General features: G+C 47.9%; 1 non-coding gene across 1 annotated transcript; it reads right to left on the reverse strand.

The window, feature by feature from the left end:
* Nucleotides 1-9,657: 9,657 nt before the first annotated feature.
* LOC113197014 (U6 spliceosomal RNA) lies at nt 9,658-9,762 on the reverse strand. The gene has a single exon (XR_003302645.1). It is a non-coding gene; the product is annotated as a U6 spliceosomal RNA (small nuclear RNA).
* Between the last annotated feature and the right edge of the window lie 13,569 nt (nt 9,763-23,331).

Raw genomic sequence — 23,331 nt, forward strand, 5'->3', positions numbered from 1 at the left:
CTCCGTGCATCGCGGAGTCCATTCCAGACACCCTGCTCCCCTCCTCCCGCCTTCATCTGCAGTGTCCTCCCCACTCCCCTCCCCTCCCCATCCTCCCAGAGCAATTTTTGTTCAAAGCAACATCTTCTATGATTACATTTTCCTTCTTGCATAACTTTTTGTTTTTCCTGGAATTAATTATTGCCTAAGAGGGATATATTCTAAGGACAAAGAGAACGATAAAGAAATCTTCATCACATTATTACTAATAATATTGGTGTTTTTACTTTGAAACTATTACATGTAGTAGAATATAACGTACACGTGATTATGTTGATGTCATTGGAAAACAAGAGTTTCAACAGGAAAGAGATGGGAGTACGACATCAAAGGAGTTACAGAAAAGCTACTAAAGTCTTCAATTTAGGAATTGAAAAACATCAGTATGAACTCATGATGCATTTTTGTCTTAAAAAAAAAAAAAGCAAGTATTTCCAAGCTGGCTGCTGTGGTACATGCCAGCAATCTCAGCTACTTGGGAATCTGAGGCAGGAGGAGAGCGAGGAGAGCAAGTTCCAGAGCGGCCTGAGCAACTTGGCTGTACAGTGCTTTCCTATCATGTACAAGGCCCTGGGTTCAACCTCTAAAACTGCCAAGGGGGAAAAGGTTAGGTATTTCCTAGCTAACTTTTCAGTTTTGAGACTGGAAATAATATAAGATGGGCACGGAACATTTTGTCATACAAAAAAGCATGTTGTCACCATTGCTAATGTTGTGTTTAAAGGACATAGGAACTAACCTGAAGGTGTTCCACTAATCACAGATGGGGTATTTTAAGTATCAAAAAAAGAATAAAAACCAGGCATGGTGCTACCCACCTGTAATCCCAGCAACTCAGGAGGCTGAAAAAGGAGGATCCTAAGTTCCAGCCCAGCCTGAGCAACTTATCGAGAGCCTATGTCAAAATAAAAAATAAAAAGGACTGGGATATAGCTCAATGATAGAGCACCCCAGGATTCAATGCCCAGGACCAAAAAAAAAATAGAAATAAAATAAAAAAGAATAATATCTATAATAGATTGAGATAGATACCTATTTGAAACTTATGTTTCTTTCCCCCCTGAATTTAGCATTCCTTTACTTTTTTTTTAATATAATGCTTTTATTTTTATGTGGTGCTGAGGATTGAACCCAGTGCCCGATGCATGCTAGACGAGCACTCTACCATTGAGCCACAACCCCAGCCCCAGCATTCCTTTACTTTTTAATAAAATTATTTTAAAACTCATAAATAAAACACAAAATTGTAAATATTAATGTGATATTTTGATATATGTATACATTATACATATAAAGTCAGGTTAAACACATCTTTTTATTTAAATGTTTATCAATTTCTTAGAGTAAAAACTTAAATTTTTTTTTTTTTTTTTGGTACTAGAGATTGAATCCAAAAGGGCTCTACCACTGAGTACATCCCCAGCTCTTTGAATTTTTTATTTTGAGACAGGGCTTTGTTAAGTTGCCCAGGCTGACCTCAAACTTGCAATCCTCCTCACTCAGCCTCCTGAGTAGCTGAGGTTACAGGCATGTACCACCTTCCCTGGCTTCTTCTAGCTTTTTGAAATGCACAGTACATTATGGTTATCTATTGTGAAATTCATGCTTTGATCCAGAAGTTTATAATGAAACTAAAAGTAGATAAGCAAGCAAACTCATAGGTCAATTTTGTGTCTTGCTAGTTTATCCATGCTTTACTCTGAAAAGTAATTTAGAAGGAAAATAATCTAGCATTTATTCTATCTTTCCTAATCAAACCATATTTCAGAGTGACCAAATGATTGATGAAAAATTCCTTACAGAAGAACTTGAGCCAATAAATGAAGAAGGAATGATAGAATTAAACATTGCAATTTTGTATTCCTGATAAAGTACTATTCTAGGCCTGCGCTGTCCATTAGGGTGGCGACAACCCATAAATTGCTACTGAACTCTTGAAATGTAACTTGTTTGTACTGAGTTGTGATATAAATATAAAATGCACATTGGGTGTTGAAGACTTAGTAGACTTAATACAAAAAAATTTTTAAATATCTCAAAACTTTATATTAATTACATATTGAAATGTTAATGTTTTGGATATAATGGATGACATATCATACATTATTAAAATTAATTTAAAATCATACATGTGCCTTGTGTTATGTTTCTATTGCACAGGCCTGGACAGTGATCATGAAGAGACGCTATGGGTATAACCATTTGATAATACCTGAACCCAATGGCCAGTATTAAAATCAGAAAACAGAGAGAAATAGACATTGTCTTGCTGATATGATTCAAAAGGAAGTGCATTCCACCATTTATGAAAAATCCATGCCAAAAAGTAAACCTGAAGTTGATCACACCTCTAGATCTAACTACCAATATTCAGGAAATATAAGGAATGGAGGAACAGATGGACGGCCCAGAGAGACAACTAGCCAGATCCAGAATTTGAGAAGTTTTATCAGATAAACAACCTGGTTTATTTAATAAGCAAATGGCCAAAAAATGGAGGAGGAGACACAGACATCAGAATGGAAGTCAAAGCCAGGTCCCAGCTCTCCTCTCAGCCCCAACTTTCTAAATACCCAGAAGCCATCTTGAAGGGAAATGGGGAGGAAATGTGAAACTGATAAGAACAATATTCTGTGTCTGTAAGGGAGTTTCAGGAAGAGGTGAGCATTTGAATTGGTAAACCAAGTAAAACAAATGACTTTTGCCAAAGCTGGCTGGCATCATGCAACCTGTGGAAGACCTCAACATAGGCAGAGGAAAGACAAATTCCCTCCCTGTGTTGGGGCTGGAACATCTGACCTGCCCTTCGTTTGACACTATGCTCCCGGTTCTCAGGCCTTCTGACTTGGGTTGAATTACTCCACCAGCTTTCTGGGTTCTTCAGCTTGCAGACAGCAGATCATAGGACTCCTCAGCTTCCATGATCATGTGAGCCAGTTCCCATACTAAATAAATAAATTACACGTACTATTTGTTCTGTTTCTCTGAAAAGCCTAATACAAGATCCAAATTTTAATTTCCTTGGTGTTTTGTCCCAGCAGGGTTTTGTTCCTGACTGCCTTCATTCTACCGATGGAGGAATGGCCAGTCCTCCTTCACTAGACTCTGCTACTGCTTCCCCCACGGGCATTCTTGGTTTGCTCTTTGCTTTGTCATCTCCTGAGCATCTCCTAAGCAGGTCTCACTGTGCTATTGTTTATATAGGGGACCTAGACACTTTCCCATTACGGTTTGGAACAACTCTGAGTCCCGATTTTTTCCAAAACCTGAATGCACACTGAGTTCACACCACCTGGAGAAAAGTTGAATGTCATGGTTTGCTACCTAAACCCAGGTGGGCCAGGTACTTTGGAAGGGTGCTCTTTCTTGTCAGTCCTATACCTGGAAGATGTAGCAGGATTCCAAAGAAATGCCTTCCAACAGGGTGCAGGTTCAGCATGGAGCCAAAGACCTTGAGCTCATGATTTTGTGTTGTTGTCCTCAGTACACTTATCCCCTTTCTTATCCCCTCTGACACTACCTAAGAGCCTCTGCCAGCCACAGCCTCAAGTGGTGGCAGATGGAAATGTTTCCACACAAAATAAGCTCCTCTTGTGGCCCTCTCCACGAGACAGCAGAAGTCAGGATTTTTTTCCCCTTGAGATGTGTATCCATCCTTTTATTCTCAAACAAGTGCCCCAGTTAGTAGTTATTTCATCTTTCCAGATTATTGTGCATATATCTACCATCTCATCTATCTATCTATCTATGCCCTAAAAGCTCTTTTTTTGTGGTCCTGGGATCTACCCAGGGCCTCACACCATGCTAGGCTAGTGCCCTACCACTGAATTGCACCCCCAACTCTTTTTATTTTTTTGAGACAGGGTCTTGCTAAGTTGCCCAAGCTAGACTTGAACTTGCCATCCTTCTGCCTCAGTCTCCCAAGCACCTAAGCTTAAAGGTATGTGCATCATGCCTGCAAGTTGTGTGTTTTTCTTTCTTCCTTTATAGGTACATGAAAGGCTGTGTACTATATGCATATTTCTAGGCCTAGCTTCTTACAAAGATTTTTCTTTCTTCCTTCCTACTTCCCCCACCCCCAACCTTCTCTCTCTCTCTCTCTCTTGGCTATATCCCTAGCCATTTTTTTTTTTAATATTTTTAGTTTTTAGTTCTCGGCGGACACAACATCTTTGTTGGTATGTGGTGCTGAGGATCGAACCCGGGCCACACGCATGCCAGGCGAGCGCGCTACCGCTTGAGCCACATCCCCAGCCCTCCCTAGCCATTTTTATTTTTTATTTTTATTTAAGTTGACCAGGAAAACCTTGAACTTATGATCCTCCTGCCTCAGCCTCCAGAGTAGCTGGGACCACAGCTGTGCACTATCACACCTGCCTATTCTGAAAATTTCTTGAAGGTGTTTCTATTCCAGTACATAAAAGTCTTCCTTATTCTGTTCAAACAGCCATAATGTATTTAGCCATTATTTATCTACTTATTTATGTTGTTTCCAATTTTCCAGTATTGATTTGTTGATTTTCTAAAGAGGTGAAGTGAATGGAAACGTCAATTTTTTCTTTATTATGAAGCATAAACCATTTTACCAAATGAAAATGTCTTGTCAATCTCACATTCAATAAATCTGCTATAAAAAGAACAGGGATTTAGTTTTGACCATTCCACAGTGTACATATACTGCATAACATCATGTGTGCACAATAAAAACATACAATGTTAATTGATTTTTTAAAAACGGGCAGTGATCTATTGGTACCAAGTGAAAAATGTGCTCCTTTTCCTTCTTATCAACTTGGCTTCTTGCTCCACCTGTTGATTTTCTGGCCCTCTTTGTGGGCTTACATCCCAAGGGCAAGTGTTGTAGAGGTCAAGGGACTCCACAGAGTTGGAGAAGCAGACTTTTGAGGACTGTCACCTCCTTTATCATAGGCACTATGCTCCTTTTAATGCCAGAGAGCATGATGACTTTTGTGTCAGGAGGAGCTCTGCGCATGGGTCTGGTAAAAGTGAGCTCTATGGGGCCTCCTGTCAGTTTGCATAGAGCCAGAAAAGGAATCCAGAGCCCTAAGGAGGAGATATCAGGGCAGGGACTCCTGGGCTGTGAACTGCAAAGTAACACTTAGTTGGACTGTGGAATGTGGTGAGAATGGGAAAGAGGCAGCTTCCAGGAATCGGTGCTCCCATACAGGATCCTGGCTGGCAGTGGCTGCCGGATTGACAGGCAGATGGGAGCCATTTGGGAGCTTCTGGACCTCAGGAAAGGAGTGGGAATCCTGGGGCTAGAGCTGAAGGAGCAGCAGTGGCCTGGAGAGGAGGCAGCAGGCGCCAAAGGCTGTGGGGACAACAGGACAAGGGCTAGAAATACCAGACACAGCTCATCAAGCAGCGGGTCTTGCTGGATGCTGCCAGCTGCTCAGGCTTCTGAGGTCATGGGCTGAGGCTGGGAGGGGGAGGGGGGAAAGAAGAGGAAGAGGAGGAAGCAAGTTTGCTGCCAGACACAGTTGAACCAAGGGCTTCTTGACCATCCTGGGCCCAAGTGAATGGGACCTGGTTCTTGGGCCTGGTTCTGTGCCTGCAGCATTTCTCTGAGGCCCAGCTCCCTTGGCCTCAGTGACAGCACACTGCTCAGCTGCCTATATTACTGCTCTGGCTGAGGAGGACCTCAGTGCTATCCCCAGGCACCTCCTCTTGCCTCCTTTAACTGATGGCTCCATCCCAAAGAGAGTAGAAATGCCTTCACCCACCTTATGGCCTGGAGAACCAAGCTCTAAGCTGATAGATCCCAAATCTCTAGCTTGCTATCAATACTTAGGGACTGGATTTTATTTTATGAAAGAAGCATCAAGTTTCTTTCTTTCTTCCTTCCTTTTTTTTAACCCCCAGGGGCACTTTACCAATGAGCTACATCCCCAGTGCCTTTTATTTTTTTATTTTGAGACAGGGTCTTGCTGTCTTGCTAAGTTTCCCAGACTGGCCTCAAACTTGTAATTCTCCTGCCTCAGCCTCCCCGAGTCACTGGAATTACAGGCAGGTGCTACCGCACACAGCATCACCAAGCTTCCGGGTGTGAGTTTGGAGATCAGACCACTCAGGTAAGCTAATTAGAGTGAGCATGTCCCAGGACTGGAGCAGTTTCCATGGAAATCAAAACAATGTTCTGCACAGGCAGGAGGACCTGGGGACAGTGGATGACCAGGCAAGAAAGGCTAAGACTGAGGGCAGAATACTGCATCCAGAGACGCCTCCCCCTCTCACTCCTCAAGACCCCTCTCCTGCTGCCTGGGAGCTCAGCTGGTGGGGATCAGATGGGGCTCCTTCGCCTCACAGCAGCCTTTGTGGCACCTTGAGCACTCACCATCCCAGCCATCTTCTCCCAGAGAACCCCAGGCTCTGCCTGGCCTTAGCAGCACCCTTGGCATCAAGTGAGGAAAGTTCAAGGATCAGCCAACTGAAGCTGGAGTTGGCAGACAAATGCTCCAGCTTCCCTGCCCCTGGGAGAGACAGCTCCGGGCATGTTCTGTACAGCCTCCCGGAGGTTCCCAAGGGACTGACCCCCCAGTGCCAATCTGCTCTGCTCAGCCATCACCCTGAACGGCTTCCTTTCTTCACTGGATCACATACTTGTCCTTGGGCCTTCGCCTCAGGCCTGCTTTGGAAACCAGGCCAGATACCCGCTCCTGCTCTTCCACCTTTACATCCCCTCTGCTGAAGTCCTGCGATCCTGCCTCCTCCAGAGCCCAGCTCCATCTTCTAATCATCTCCCCACCTATCGGCCCTCCTCCACCCCAACTGCCTTGGTCACTTGCCTGAACTACTGTCCCCACCTCCTCACACGACCCCCTCACACACTTATACTGTACAGCCAGCACAAGTCATCTTTCTAAAACACAGCTCGGAGTTTGTCCCACCCCCGCCTAAACCCTTCAAAGGCTCCCATAGCCCTCAGGATAAACTGAGCTTCCCAGCCTGACATTTGAGATCCTGCAGGACCTGGTCTCTGCCCTCTGGGGAGCCTTGTTCTGTCCCCTGCCTCCCTTCCACTGGACTGTCCAGTCTGACTGAACTTCATGAAGTTCCCAGAGTTTGCCGGGCTCAGCCCCACCTCCAGTCTTTACTGGATGCCTCCTTTCCCAGAAACGCCTTCCCCCTTCTTTACCCAGAGAATTCTAGTCGTCCTTGAACACCCAGCCCAGGCCACACGTGGGCCTTGACCGCCCCCAGGCTCCAAACTCCTCTGGGTTCTTTTTTTTTATTTTTTTATTTTTTTAATTTTTTTTTTAAGAGAGAGAGAGAGAATTTTTTTAATATTTATTTTTTAGTTCTCGGCGGACACAACATCCTTGTTGGTATGTGGTGCTGAGGATCGAACCCGGGCCGCACGCATGCCAGGCGAGCACTACCGCTTGAGCCACATCCCCAGCCTCCTCTGGGTTCTTATGCCTCGGTGCAAGTCTTTCTGTCCCAGTATCTGCCACCTCCTGGTCTGTTCTCCCCTGATGCTGGGCACCAAGAGCATTCACTTTTGTGTCCCTGGTGCTCTGCAAAGCCCTGGGCATAGAACAGGCATCAGAGAACACGTGAACAGTGATGTTGGCTTTGGATACGAACAGAACCCTGTGTCCATTCCTTCATTTACATATTTACAGACCACCAGTCCAGGGTGGGGGAAATAGGTCCGTGAATCACAGACACAGATCCTGGAAGAACTCTGCTGGGGAGGGGAGAAAGACAGCATCAGGCCAGAGTGACCAGGGCATCACAGAGGCCAACACTGAAGAGGCCCTCAACCCTTCCAGATGGGGAGGGGGCCAGAGAAGGCTTCTGAGGAGAGGTGCCACCTCTCTGCACTGGCCCATTCATTTCATCTTCACAGAGCATGTGGAAGAGTTGGAGAATCAGGAGAAAAAGAGAAGACATCATGTATCCCCAATAATCTTGCGTCTCCTTTCCCTTGAAGGTGACCACTACCTCTTAGTCACAAAATTCATGTCTTTGAATACTTTCTGTTTCAGTCACATGATGCTTGCGTGATTTTAGTCTTCTTGAGGTGGCATTCTAATTAATTTTTTCTCTGCTGTATAGTGTTCCATTATATGAATATAGAGTCACCCTTTACTATTAGAATATAATCTGTTCCTGATAGCACATTTGTATGTAGTGAAAACTCATACTACATATATTTTTTTTTAGTACCAAGGATTGAACTCAGGGGCCCTTAATCACTGAGCCACATCCAACCCTATCTTTTTGTGTTTTATTTAGAGACAGGGTTTCATTGAGTTGTTTAGTACCTGGCTTTTCTGAGGCTGGCTTTGAACTCTTGATCCTCCTGCCTCAGCCTCCTGAGCCACTGGGATTACAGGTGTACAGCACTGCGCCCAGCCTCCTATCGCAGAGTTTTAATAAACAAAAAGGCTTCCAGTTTGGGCTGGGGATGTAGCTCAGTTGGTAGAGTGCTTGCCTCACATGCACAAGGCCTGGGGTTCAATCTCCAGCACCATAAACAAACAAACAAAAAAAAAAACTGTAAAAAAAAAAAAAAAAGTTCCCAGTTCATCCAAAAATCCCAACTAACTTCCCACAAATATCATTAAAATTCTTTAAAACTAATAATAAATCCCGATGATCTGTGCATAATATAATGTTGTACAGTCCAACATAGTCACAAAAGTCTATTTTTTTTAAAGAGAGAGAGAGAGAGAGAGAGAGAATTTTTTAATATTTATTTTTTAGTATCCAGCGGACACAACATCTTTGTTGGTATGTGGTCCTGAGGATCGAACCTGGGCCGCACGCATGCCAGGCGAGCGCGCTACAGCTTGAGCCACATCCCCAGCCCACACAAAAGTCTATTTCTGGGGCTGGGGATGTGGCTCAAGCGGTAGGATGCTTGCCTAGCTTGCGTGCGGCCCGGGTTCGATCCTCAGTACCACATACCAACAAAGATGTTGTGTCCGCCGAGAACTAAAAAAGAGTAAATATTGGAAATTCTCTCTCTCTCCTCAAAAGAGTAAATATTGGAAATTCTCTCTCTCTCCTCTCTCACTCTCTCTCCTCTCTCACAAAAAAAAAAAAAAGTCTATTTCTATTTATTTATTTATTTGAAGTGCTGAGGGTTGAGATCAGGGACTCCCACATGCTGGGCAAGTGCTCTGCCACTCAGCCACCCAGCCCACAGGTCATTTAAATTTAAACATAGCATGGGTGACGGTACACACCTGTCATCCCAGTGACTCGGGAGGTTGAAGCAGGAGGATTATATGTCTGAGGCCAGCCTCAGTAACTTAATGAGAACCTCAGGAACTGAGCTAGACCCTGTCTTAAAATAAATTAAATAAATAAATTAATTAAATAAATAAATAAATAAAAGAAGCACCCCTGGGTTCAATCCCCAATACAAAAAAAAAAAGGATGTTAAAAATTCAGTTCCTAGACTGGGGCTGGGGCTCAGCGGTAGAGCGCTAACCTAGTACACGTGAGGCACTGGGTTCGATCCTTAATACCACATATAAATAAATAGAATAAAGGTATTGTATCTTCCTACAACTAAGAAAAAAAAGTAACTTTGTATTTAAAAAAAATTCAGTTCCTGGTTACCCTACATACATTAAAATTTTTTTTAATATGGAATGCTTCATGAATTTTGTGTCACCTTGCATAGGGGCCATGCTAATCTTCTCTTCATTGTTCACTGCTTTTGATATATTTTAAGTGCTCAAGAACAACAGAGGCCAAAGGCTACCATATTAGATAGCACATATAGGATATCTCCACCATCACGAAAGTTCTAAGGCATTGAAACCACTGATTACTTCATTCTGGGGCACTGAATGAGCTCTGCTTTCTCCCATGCAGAAGTCCTCTTGCCTAGAGTGGATGAGGATGTGGCTTACATCTTTCATGTAAGCCAAGCTTACGTCTAGCCTTCAGGATGAACTTGGTCACTTGCCCATTTTCTTCGAACATACGGGCCTTTCTGAAGTCTCTCAGGATTACCTAGTTTCTCCTCAGGCTTTTCCACTTTATTAAAAACAATTTCTTTAAACAAGGAGGGAAGAGAGCAATTATGTCCCAAATAAGCTTAAAGACCATGAGCATGAGACGTGACCCCATCCTCCGGAGAGGAGGCCGAGCTGGATTGCAGTGCTCTCCGTGTCCTCTCCCCCAGGGTCAGGCTGGTGAGCATGTGCAGATTCACCGTTGGATTTTCTATTAGTAAAAATTTTGCAAGTCTCTACCATAACAAATTTCAAAACAGGGAGAGTTCAGACAGCCAGAGGTGGCCGCATAAGGATCTATTTCTCCTTTCTTCTGTTGATGGGTATTAAGATTGCTCCCAGAGTCTTGCTGTTAGATCAACGCTGTGATGTATGTCAACACATGCATGAGTTTCTCCTAGTTCTCTGCAGTGACGTAGAATGTTCCATCTTAGACTTAGGTGCATCTTCAACTCCACTAAGTATTGACAAAGTGTTCTTCAACTTGACTCTGCTCAATTGCTTGTTCCATCAGCAGGGTATGAAATTAAGGCTTTCTCTATACTCTTAACAAAATTTATCAAACTTTCAAATTTTTGCTAATCAGATATGTGACATGGTGTTTCACTGTGGTTAGAATTTAAAATTCCCAGGTCAGGCGCCAGGTTGAACACCTTTTTGTACATATATCAACCATATTTGCTGCTCTCTGTGAAATGCCTGCTCCTTTCTTTTGCTCATTTTTAATTAGGTTATTTTTCTCACCAATGTGTGGGAGTTCATTTATATGCTGAATAATAATCTTTGTTATTTTGTTGCAATGATCTCTCAGCCTGTAGTCTGTCTTTTCACTTTTGTTGTTGTAGTAGTTTTTAATGTTTTTAGATGTTGAACAGAATTCTCTTTTCACTATACTGAGCTTATCAATGCTTTTTCCTTTATGGTGCTTTCATTGTTGGTGGTGTTTTGTTTAATAAATCTTTCCTTAATCCTGGCACACACTAGGAATTCAGAATATGTTGAATAGCAGCTCTGAAGGGAGCCCAGAGGAGGGGCTGACATGAGTGCTGTAGGGCTCACAGGAGCTGATGGAGCTGTCACTGAGACGAGGACGTGGAAGGGACTACAGTAGGGAAGTGGGTAAAGTGGTCCTCAAAGGGGATCTGTCCAGGGAGGAGTAGATCTTGGGCTCAGGAGAAAGACGGGGCTGGGAATGGAGAGCGTGAGTGTCCAGCAGACATGGGTAAGGAGAAAGGGTGCCCTTCCCCAGGGAGAAGCATAGAGCAGAGCAGAGGGTAGAACTGAGCCCTGGGAGGGCGAGGCAGTCTGGGGAGGAGTCTGGGAAGTAAAAGAACCAGGAAGAGTGCTGGACAGGCCACATGGAGAGTCATCGATAATGTCCATAGAGTGACTGACAGCTGTTCACATTGTTTCTGAGGCATGAAAGTCACTGATCCTTGGCAAAGTCATCCTGTAGGTGGTTTAGGGACAGAGACTACATGAGACAGGCAGAGGAGACAACCCCCTCCCCGCAGTGCTGACAGCAAGAGGAAGACTTTCCTGTCTTGTGACCTCAGTGCAGTTCCCTATACCTGGGATATTCTCTCTCTCTCTCTCTCTCTCTCTCTCTCTCTCTCTCTCTCTTTGGTATCAGGGATTGAACTGAAGGGCACTTAACCACTGAGCCACATCCCCAGCCCATTTTTGTATTTTATCTAGAGACAGGGTCTCACTGAGTTGCTTAGGGCCTTGCTAAACTGCTGAGGCTGTCTTTGAACTCTTGATCCTCCTGCCTCAGCCTCCTGAGCCGCTGGGATTACAGGTGTGCACCACCAAATCCCACTTACCTGGGATTCTCTTCCCCTCACCTTCATCTGGCTGAGCCCCTCTTCCTTCCTGTCTCAATTTTAATGTCACTTCTTGTCCTTCACCCTCAGTGCCTTTGTGCCACAACCTGGCACAAAGTCGGAATTCTAACTGTTGAATAAAACCTGCAATGGTAGCTGAGAGGAGGGGCTGGCTTACGTCTGGGAACTGCAGGTCAGGGGAGGTTTCAGAGACAGAAGAACTGGAGGTCCCTGGCCATCAGTGGGATCTTAGAAGATAAAAGGGAAGCAGAGTGACAATCAGGAGGACTGTTGACCTTGGTGAGCACTGACATGCCAGGCACCCCATTACTCTCCTGACACTCACTGTCCCTGGCATCACTCCCATCCCTGCTCCCTCCCTGCCCCCATCTTCAGTCTGCCGTCCCACTAGCTAAGTGACTTAGAGCAAGCTAGTCTCTCTGAGTCTCAGTTTCCTAATCTGTAAAATGGGCTGATAACAATGAGCTCCTGGGTTTTTTTCTTTGAGCACTAGGCAGCAGTATATGGTGTGGAAAGTGCCACAGACTCACACTTCAGGGATAGTTGGGCTCTTAAGTCAGACTATGTGGCTTCAAATCTCAGGTCTACCACTAACTAGCTATGTGACCTTGAGCAGGTCACTTCATCTGTCTGTGCCTCAGTGTCCTTACTTGTAAAATGGAAGTAATGATATCTCTGGCATTGGTATAGGTTTAAATGAGGTAATGCATTAAAATAACTAGCACAGTGCTCGGCACATAGTAGGTGCTCAAGAAATTATACTTCATATTCTTCCTCACTCCTCCCCCTGTTCCCTGCTGCCCCCAACTCCACCATTCCGGAACTGTAGAATGTCAGAGTTGGGAAGATGGGAGAAATCACCATACTTCAACCGCACACCCCCATACACGCCAGAGTAGGAGTCCCTCCGAAAGGAATCCTCACTGGAGACCTGCAGTCGGTCCGAGCCCAGGAGCCGCCCCCTGCAACCCGCGGCCTCTTCCAGACAGGATCACCGCCTCCTTGTCCCCCTCCTGGGCGAACAGCCCAGCTCAATCCTGGCTGGGCGGGACTCCAGCGCGGGTGCCAAGCAGTCAGAGTCACAGCTCCTCCCCGCCGCCTTTTGCTCTCACCGCGCGGGCGCCAGAGACATTTGGGGCCCCTGCAATCACAGCCTCTGAGGCACCTGCCTCTCCGTTCGTGGGTTCGCCGCCCAGCACCTGAGCGACGACTAGACTCGTGGGAACTGGTGCTGCGCTGAGCAGGTGAGGGATGCGCATGGCAGGCCAAAGGGACTGCGGGTGGGGGCGCGCATGCAGGGCAGGACTGCTCACCTGGTGACGGTCCTAATGAGATTCTCAGGGGTGAGTCGGGGTGAGGGGGGGATCCTGGGCCGCCGTGACTACTGTGAGCAGAGGGTTGTGCACAGTTAGTGTATGTCCTGCCCAGTGTACCACAAGTGACCAATGGATTGTTGAGTGTCTGCAAGAAGTGTGTATGATACCCATCTGTAGCTGGGAGTGACTTTGCCAGGGTAGCCCAGGGCTTCCACCACGTGTGCGCCATGTGACAGGAGCCCTTGTCCCCAAAGTGCACTGCCTATGTGTTGTACAAGTTGTGAGATGTTTTGTGAGCATATCTGTGGCCCCTGTGGTGTGCAGAGCCAGGAATGGAGCGTTGTGCGGTGGTTGCACAGACAGGTTTCCCATGACCCTGGGGGGCTCTCACTTTTGCACCCAGCACCTCTGAGCTTGAGAGAGTTGACCCCAACCTGAGTGGAGGGAACAAACTAGACTCCATACTAATCCTCCCCTACCTGACTCACACACACATCTATAAGTGTGAACTCTTCCATTTTTTTTTATCTCCAAAATTCCTGTGGGTTTCACATTCCTGTCTATAATATTTCTGCATTTGTTTTAATATAAAAATACTGCTCTGATAAAAGCTCACCCAGTGTTTTGACTCATGCTCCTATCCTGTGCTCAGAGCCCTCCAGCACCTTGTACAGCCCCTGCCTGTCCCCCGAACTGAGAAACAAGGACTTAGACTCCACAGAGCATGGTTGCATAGTTAGGTGTGTGGTGTGTGCGGTGTGTGTTGTGTGTGTGTTGGGGGATGTCTTCGTGACTTCTAGTAAAGGGGCAGGGGAGCTGGGCTTCTGGGGAAGAGCCCTGACCTTCAATGGCTCTCACCTCTACTATACCTGCAGGACCCCAGGGGACCATGGAGAGTGGGTTTCTTTAGCAGGCTGCCATCTGGGATTGCCAAGGTGCACGGGTTGTGCAGAAGTGGTTCAGACCCCAGCTCTGGCACATTACCTGATGTCCATGGGTGAAGCCCTCTGTGCCTCAATTTTTCTTTTTTTGCAGAATGGAGATGTTAAAGCATTTGTTTTCTAAGGCTTTGACAAGAAGACTGACAAGAGTTCCTGGATATAAGTTGCCTAGCACAGTCTCTGGCACAGAAAAACCCTAACAGTCAGTGACAGAACTGTAATAACAGTGATGGAGACTCCCACATGAGTGGGTCCCTGCCCACCCAGAACCCTCAATTCTCATAGAGCCAATAATTCCAGTGAGCTGGGCAGGTGGGAATCTGAGACCCCCCCATTTGCAGAACCCGTTCCTGTCCCCAGGTGGTACCATTGTTGCATTTTCAGTGACTCCCTGATGCCTGGGCATATGGAGTCAGAGAACGTGCAAGTCTGCAGAGCATGGGAAAGAGGCTAAGGGGGAAATGCAGGGTAGCCTGGGGCTTGGATAGAGACCCGCCCACCCTGATAACCACTGCAGGATCAGACACTTGTGCATTTCCGGGGTGGGATGGTGGGGGGGAGGGGTGAGAACTAGCAGAGTCCGGGCTGGAGTCCCTCTGCCAGAAATGAAGAAAGGCAAGATGAGCAGGATGAGGGACGTTTGTTTGGTCCTCCGAGAGCTGGAAGGGAGCCTGTGAGGACAGAATTGAGCTGCAGGCCCAAGCGGAACAGTAGACCCCTCAGGCAGGGCTTTGTTTCTGGGGCTAAAACATTTGTGTTGGCAGAGCAAGAGCCCCTATTCCTGGTGACTTCATGGGGCCTGTTTTAATAAGGTGCCCAGAGGCCTTGGAGAACAAGGGGACATAAAAGGCAGTGTTGGGAGCTGTGGAAACATTTGGGGGGAGGGCACCTAAATATATCTCCCGTGGCAGGGTACCATGATGGGCTGGTGGGACGCTTGGGCAAGGGTAAGGGCCATTGTCCTTACTGCCCAATGACCTCCAGCAGGGAGTGCTTCTGCTCCTGAAGCCCCAAGTACCACTCCACAAGCTCTGGAGGAAGGAACCCTCCTGGGCAGAAGGAGGCCTGGCCCAGCCCTGACTTGCCTGGTGACCAATGAGGCCAGTTTTCTCTTCTCAGCTATTAGGGAGCTGGAACCACGTGAAGTTGGCGTCACTTCTGGTCCCAGTTTCCTTTCATCTCCAGTTCTGGTTATAATTGTTTATGATTCCAGTCCTAGCCCTACAAGTCTATAATTTTTCAAACATTCTAAAAGTCTATAATCCAAAGTCCAACTTTCTACAATTCAGCTCTGAGGATCCCTGATTCCAGCTCTCATGCTGGAGGATTCTGTCCCCAGTTTTGGCAATCGAACATTCACAAGCTTCTAAACTACCAGGGAAGATGGGCCGGGGGCCACTTTGGCAGAATCAAGAAGCCCCAGAAAACGCCCCCTCCATCCCATCCAGCCTGGGCTAAAGGACTGTTCCTGATTTTAAAAGGCCAGCTGCTCCTGGGATGGTGACAGTAACCTAGAGGCTCCTTATCATCAGGCAGAAGTGGTCAGAGGAGCCTGTGGCTGGTGCTCAGAGGAGGGTGTCTTCAGAGAGGGAAAGGTTCAGATCCCGGTGTATGCATTCCTCAGGATGGGGGAGCTGGGGGGTCATGGGCACCTTCAAGGGCCTTTTAGAGGAAGAAAAGAGAGAACAAGAAATGGGGCTAGCGAGGTACAGTGGTGCATCCCTGTAGTCCCAGTGGTTCAGGAGACTGAGGTAGGAGGACCATGAGTTCAAAGCCAGCCTCAGCAAAAGTGAGGCACTATGCAACTCAGTGAGACCCTGTCTCTAAATAAAATACACAATAGGGCTGGGGATGTGGCTCACTGGTTGAGTGCCCCTGAGTTCAATCCCTGGTACCACCCCCCACACACACACCACAAAAAAAAGCAAAAGAAATGGAACTAAAGAGACTCAAAGGCAAATCCTGTTCTCTGAGACCCACCCTCCAGTCTTAGTGGTGGACAAGACTCCAATGGAGTGAGCGGGAGCCACAGCTGCTCAGCCAACCTTGACCTCAGCGCGTGCTGGGAGTGGAGGGACTGCAATGCCAGCTGCAGCTCTGTGACTTTGGACCAGCCCTTTTCCCTCTCGGGACCTCACTTCCTCATCCGTAAAACCGGCAAGTAGGACCACGACTGCTTGCCCTGCCTGTCTTCTACCACTGGGAAAGTCAGAGCAGTCCTTGGAGGACCGACCATCCCTAGACATGAGCCCAAAGAGTGAGTAGTGAATGAATGAACGAATAATCAAGTGAACAGATGTGAAAACGCTGCAAACTGAGTGATGACCATGGTCTTCTTTCCATCCTTCCACCCAGCCTGTACCGCCGTGTGAGAAACTGATCTCAAACTAAAAGACTGACAGCCTGCTGGGTGGGGGGCTGTTCTTTGGAGAACCCAGGATTGCCTGAGAGTTTAGATGGAGGCTGGGAACTCTCCAGGTGTCACCTGTTGCCCTGCAGCATTTCCACTGCCATAGTCCTGAGGGGTCCTGGGTTCCCAGGAGGTGGAGTGTGTGGCCCAAGACCAAGTAGCTGTTGGCACAGATAGAGGGGGAGGCAGCCCTCGTTCTCCAGGCCCGGGCAGTGTGAGGTGCTGGGTCAGTTCCCACAGCAGCCCTGGCAGGAGGGAGAGGCTTGGGCACAGCCTGGACTTCTTCCTTCATTTTTCCTTCTTGCTCATTCTCCCATTCAATATCAAGCCCCCATGAATCTATCCCCAAATATCTCTCCAGTGGTTCCCTTGTTTCCATCCCTGTGACCTTGGCCCAGCTCTAAAATCCTCCCAGCCTCCTCTCCTCCAGCCCATCTCTCCCTCTACCCTCACCCATCAGAGTGACTTCTCCAGCACAAGCCTGACCACTCTCTCCTTTTCCTGAAGCGGTCCCGTGGCTCTATGGCTCACATGATGCCAAACTCCATGGGCTTCTTGTTGATTCAGGCCACCCCCAATGACTCTTGCAGACCCCTCTAGCCATAGTTCCTTCTCAGCCACGCCCAACCCCTGCTCTTTCCTACATCCTGCTCTGCCCTGAAGCAGGAATGGTGCCTCAAGCCTTGTGAGCTCTGGTCATGCTTCAGGACCAGCTCGTCCCCCTCCCTGGGTATATCAGAGAGTCCACAGGAATGACTTTCTTGTGCACAGGCACAAGAAAGTGTGCCTGGATTCTTGTGCTGTATGCCATGGGCACCCCCTCAGCACTCTGCAGAAGCCCCCAGCTGCCTCCTGCCTGCCTTCCCTGGGCAAGGTCCACGCTCTATTTCTCTAAGCACGACTGACCTTGGCCTTACCAGAGGTCTGGAGAGCAGGGGTAATGTTAGAGAATCACATATATGAAAGGACAAGTCTAACCAGGTCTTCAGGCCTCTCTGCTCTTGGAATCCACTCACTTCCCTCCTGGGACCCTCTCCTAAGCATCTTCTAGTTCTTCCCTTAACCCCTAGGAGGCTATGTCACAGGCACATCACCCATCATCCAGGCCCCAGTGCCCAGGGCCTCTCCCCACCTCAGGGCCACAGCTAGAAGGAGAAAAGTCCTGCAATGCCATTGTCCCATCTCAACATCCAGTTCTTGAGCCCCAGAGAAGACAACCTTGTGGCTCTGAAAAAGCACCTTGTGTTCTTGCATTACTGTGACAAAGTTAAGGTCACTGGAGTGCTTCTCTCCAATCACAATTGCCCTGGCCCCAAGGTGCATTCGGGCTTCTACCTCACATAGCAAAAAGACCTGAAGAAGCTTTGCAAATTTTTTTTCTTAATGTTCTTCAAAGCATTCCTAGGAATTAAGGTCAAAAGTCCAAGACTTCCACCCCATCTCAGCAGCCCTTGCACTTGGAAATTTTACCAAATACAGTATCATTTTTTTTTTTTTTTTTTTTTTTGCGGGAATGGATTTGGACAGCTCTGAAAGGTCACAGCCTTTTCCTTTCCTGCACCCTGTGCTGGTCTCTTTGCTTGTATCTCTCTCCCCCTCTTCAGTGAAGCCCCTGGAATTCCAGGACCATGACTTTGTACTTGTTATATGTGCTTCCATTTATATATCCCCAGTGCAGCCCAAAGTCTGCACAGAGTTGGTGCTCAATATTGCTTACTGATGGGGGCTGGGGTTGTGGCTCAGCAGTAGAGCACTCACCTAGCACGTGCGAGGCCCTGGGTTCAATCCTCAGCACCACATAAAAATAAATAAAATAAAGATATTGTGTCCAACTACAACTAAAAAATAAATAAATATTTTTTAAAAGAATAATGTTTACTGAATTAGATTGTCCTCCCCTTTGTGGCACTCATAGAACATCAAGCAGGATTATTCCAGTGATTGGATCCATTTCCCCAGACAAATATTTGTCTCCCTTTTATCATTAGAGAACCATAAATCCTTGCTATATTTTTCTTCTTTACTTTGTCCTCTAAGAAGCCCATATTAGCCTAGGTTTTATCTATATATATATATTAGTTGTAGATGAGCAATATGTGTGTGTGTGTGTATATATATATACACACACACACACATATATATGGCACGATATCTTTATTTTTTTAATCTATTTCTTTTTTGGCTCTTCAGTAGGATCATGCGGCTTATGTGGCTTTTTCTTTTTTTTTTTTTTTGGTAGCAGGGATTGAACCCAAGGGTGCTTAACCACTGAGCCACATCCCTGGCCCTTTCAATATTTTATTTAGAAACAAGGTCTCACTAAGCTGCTTAGGTCCTCACTAAGTTGCTGAGGCTGGCTTTGAACTCACTATCCTCCTGACGCAGCCTCCTGAGTTGCTGGGATTACAGGCGTGTACCTGGCCATGTGTGGCTATTTTCTGAGCTACCTAGACCTTTCTGAACAGAGGTGTGAATTCTAAAGCAATCAATAATAAAACCCCATTATCTCCTAGATTATTATGACAAGGTCCACTGGCTTCTTGTATTTGTTACTTTTCTCTTTTGTCTCTCTGCCACACTGACGCCTGGCCCAGTCTTGGAGGGAGACACTGCGGCTGTATGGGGCAGTGGATTGGTTCAAAGCATTATGTTCAAAGCTTGACTCAACCACTACTAGCTCCATGAATGCTGGGCTAGTTGCTTACCCACTGGGTGCCTCATTCCCCATCTGCAATATGAGGGTAATTATGTTACCTGCCTTAGATGGTGTGAGGGTTAGTTAAGCTCTTTTCTGTGTTAATAGCTAACAATTCCTGGCCAGTGGTGAGCACCATGCAAGTGTTTGACAGTGTTTGTGCCATTCCCTTCAGTGGGGACCATAGGGAGGGCTGGCTCTGTAGAGCAGTGCTTCTCAAATGTTAGCATGCCCCAGCATCATTGGGAGCTCTGATCAGTAAGTCAGCATGGGGCCTCATCCTGTAATTGAGTTGTGGCTGGGATCCACTGAGATGATCCAGAGGGGAATGAAGGACCCTGAGACTCGTGCCCCTGAGCCCCATTCTGAAGCTCCAGGCAGACAAGACGCTATGCTGAGGACAAGAATCATGATTCTCTTGCATACCACAAAGTCACCAGCATTCAGAAGGGCTCAATAAATGTAGATTGAAGGAATGGACCAAAAGCCCAGTGAAGTTCAGATTGAAGTCTGAGAATAGTGGTCAGGGCTCCCTTGGTCTGGGTATGGCTCTGTCCTCTTTGGAACACCCATTATCCCAAATTCTGCCCTTTGAATTCCAGAATTCAGAACGATTAGTCTAAAGCCTTATTTTGAGCTGGTAGCTGACCTTTGCCTGCCTTCTCTGAGTGTTCTGGCCAGGGCTTGTAGGATGGCTGAAGAGGGGAGCCCACCAGACCATCAAACCACCTATCCTTGGGAAAACCCTGTGACCTCTGGGAGGGAGCAGAAGGTCCGGCATCCATCCAAAAATCAGCTCCTCGCTTTCCATCTTTCCGGGTTCAGAAAGTTTCTTATCTGCAACTTGTTGCTGAGCTAAACTAGAGCCCTGCCTGTGACAGGCGGGATGTGGGTGCACACATATGTGGGTACATGTGGGTGTGCTATGGGGGAGCATGCCTCCGAGTTCGGCAGGTGCCTGAGCGTGTGTGCACTAACACAGGTGGACTTCTGTGCCAGGGTCTGGATGTGCTGTGTGTGCCTCAGAACAGGATCACACCCACAGAAGTGTGCTTCTTGCACCCCTGCCAGCTCTCCACAGCCACTGCCTTCCTAAAATGTCCAACAGCAGACCCCAAGCCCTTGTCAGGATGAGGGGTTCAGGGTGCAGAGCAGGAAAGCTGAGGCTCAGTGAGAGGGCCCAGTATCCCTTGTCTGAGGACACCACTAACCTTGCTGCCTGGAGTGCGGTCAACTAAATGGTTCCTGCCAGAGCTCATCCCAGGCCATAGAGACCCTTTTCAGCCCTTGCCAGTGGGCGGGGATAGCTCCATTCCATAATGGGGGAAACCACTGGTTCAAAAAGATGAGACCCACCCAGGGGAGGGCCCAGGACTGCACTATTAGTGCAGCCCAGGGCCAGGAAGGAGGATCCTGAGACTAAGCCAGCAGTGGCTGCCTGGGGGCAGGGCCTCCTGAGGCAGGGCCCCAAGATCAGTCGGGGTGTTTTTGGTCAGCATCAACCAATAAGAAGATGGGTATAAACTGCAGAGCACTTCACTCATTCTAACATAGGCCATGGGGTCCCTGCTGGTGAGTGAGGGGAGGACAGTGACTAAATGGGCCAGTATCCATAAGCAGCTGAGGGTCTGAGGACAAGGGGGCTGTGACCTTGGCAACCCCCACCCCCAAGAGCTGAGCTGGGAGGGCCTAGTTAATCCTCTAAGCTGTCCCCATCTTCTTAAGTAACTACTTTTGTTCTGGGGAAATTCAAGAGCCTGCGGTGCCTGGGAACCTCACAAATCTCTCTTGGCATGTGGGCCATCCTGGGACTGTGGCAAGGAGTGCCCGCCTGGGAAAACAAGGCTTGTGGACTGAGGGTTTGCAGGGCTCCCCACCGAGTGGGCAGGCACAGGCAAACACACATGAGAACAAACACACTCCAGAGCACAGACACGCTTGTGCCTGTACACACTACACAGCGATTCCAAATACACATCCCCTGGGAATACACGTGCATCTTCCAGGTCAGATCCACACACGGCTGATGAGCCTCAGAAGACATGCATGTACCAAACATTCACGTACAGCTGCCATGCATGGCCTCTCCCCTCCTGGGGGCCTCAGGTGGTGATGGGTTGCCCTCAGTTACCTGGAGGCTATGTCTGCTCTTCCCAGGGGTCCCCCGTTTGTCACTTCCTCCTCTTTTCACCTTCTCACCAGAGGAACAGAGGACGGCCCTCCCTGTCGATACCTGCCACCGGTCGGGAGTAGAGATAGTTTTGCCTTTTTAAGAACAGGTTCTGTGGAATTTCCACTTATTTCTCAAGGATAAGGGCTTGCTCTTGGAGCTCCCTAAGGACCCCAAATTGTGAGGAGGCTGGTTTTCAGATGAAAACCATTTCATCTGAAATGTTTTTTTTTTTCCATCTGTCATTTGGGGAGTGCTTCATGATACCTCCAAGATGCAGGTGCCTTCATTTCTTCCAGGTCACTTAGAGAGTTGAGGAGACTTAAACAAAACTCTCCCAAGCTTGGCCTGGAGGAAAGTGCTTTCAGCCCCATTGGTGCTTAGAATATGAGAATTGGGCCTGCTTCAGAGCCCAGAGCAAGGGACAGGCTGGGACTACCAAGTGGGCTAGACAGGAGAACTTCATACTCCTTTACCTGTGACTGCCTGAGGTCACAGCCAGCTCCCTCACAGGACAGCGCTCTTCTCCAAAGCTCAGACTGTAATTTACCCGTGTGCACATGCCACAGGAGAGGGTAGGAGGGAGAATAAAGACACCTGTACTTTGCTGCGTGTCCTAAGCAAGACTCTGCCCCTCTCTGGGCCTGGCACCCTCCTCTTTGCAGCGGAATGCTGGGTTGTCTGGGGGATGTTCTGCCCTCTGAGCCTGCAGAGGGCTTTCCTAGAGAGAGAAGTGGAAGGCAAGCTCAGGATGTTCCAAACCAAAACCTGGAGATCCTGAGACCTGGAAGCCCAGACGTGGTCTTGGTTCACTGCTGGGATCCACCCAGGCTGGGCCTGGTACAGCACAGGGCCAGGGTCTCCTTTTGGCTGGATGGGCCTCTCCAAAGAGAAATAAGAGGTGGTGGGTGGACAAGGGGGTCCAGCAAATCCAGGTAGGGCCAGTGCTCCTGAGTCTCTGCCCCTTACCCTCCCTCATGTTTCCTGTGGCTCTTATCACTGCCTATTTACTCATTAACCAAAATAAATCCATTTCCCCTGCTAGAATGCTGGTGCCTCTAGGGCAGGGATTTCCTTTTGTGCCCTCAGGTGCCTCACTCCCTGGATCGAGCAGGTGGTCATTAAGTACTTGTAAAAAAGATGAGGAAGAGGAGGAGGAGTGCTGAGGAGGAGGGGGAGTAATCTTAGAAATGGGGAGGGGCCATCCCAGACCTATCACAGACCAGAGGCAGAGCCACCCTCAGTCTAGGAGGGACTGGAGCTGGGGAGGGGGATGGTCAGCGGGGCTCTGCCCTTTTTCCCAACCACCTCTACCTGCGGCTCCCTCCTCAGTCCCTGGGGAGCACATGTCTGGATCCGTGGGGTTGGAGCCACAGACAACAGAACTGTTGTTCTCAGGGTCCCAGTCTCTCTTAATGGACCTTCTAGGCACTGCTGAGAAAACCAGGGTAATTGTTCCCTGTGGCAGTGATGAACAGGAACAGGACTCTCTCCAGACTTGAGAGAAGCCAGGAGAGGGCTGGGTGGGGGTAGGGGAATGGTCTTGGGATGTGCCTTCCCTGGCCAGGCCCTGGCCCTTCAATCCTCCCTCTCTCCATCCTCCTAGCAGTCCTCGGTCTAGACTGCTGGTGCCTATTCTTGGGGTGAGGTGACTTGCTCCCAGCTGGGTGCTGGTTGAGTCAGCCTTGGCATTAGGCACTTGAGCAAGGAGGTCCTCAGGAGCTGAATGGGGCCCTGCCACTCGCCAGCTCTGCGTGGCAGCAAGTCACTTCCCCTCCTCCTCTTTCTCCGTTTCCTCATCTGCTGCTCCCCGGACTGCTGCAGGACGCAGTGTGTGGTGCGGGGACTGACTAGCAGTAGGGGCTGCTCCACAGGTCAGGATCCACTCCCGTGTTCATGGACTGCAAGCAGAGCA

This window comes from Urocitellus parryii, chromosome 4, assembly GCF_045843805.1.
Source record: "Urocitellus parryii isolate mUroPar1 chromosome 4, mUroPar1.hap1, whole genome shotgun sequence".
NCBI lineage: Eukaryota > Metazoa > Chordata > Mammalia > Rodentia > Sciuridae > Urocitellus > Urocitellus parryii.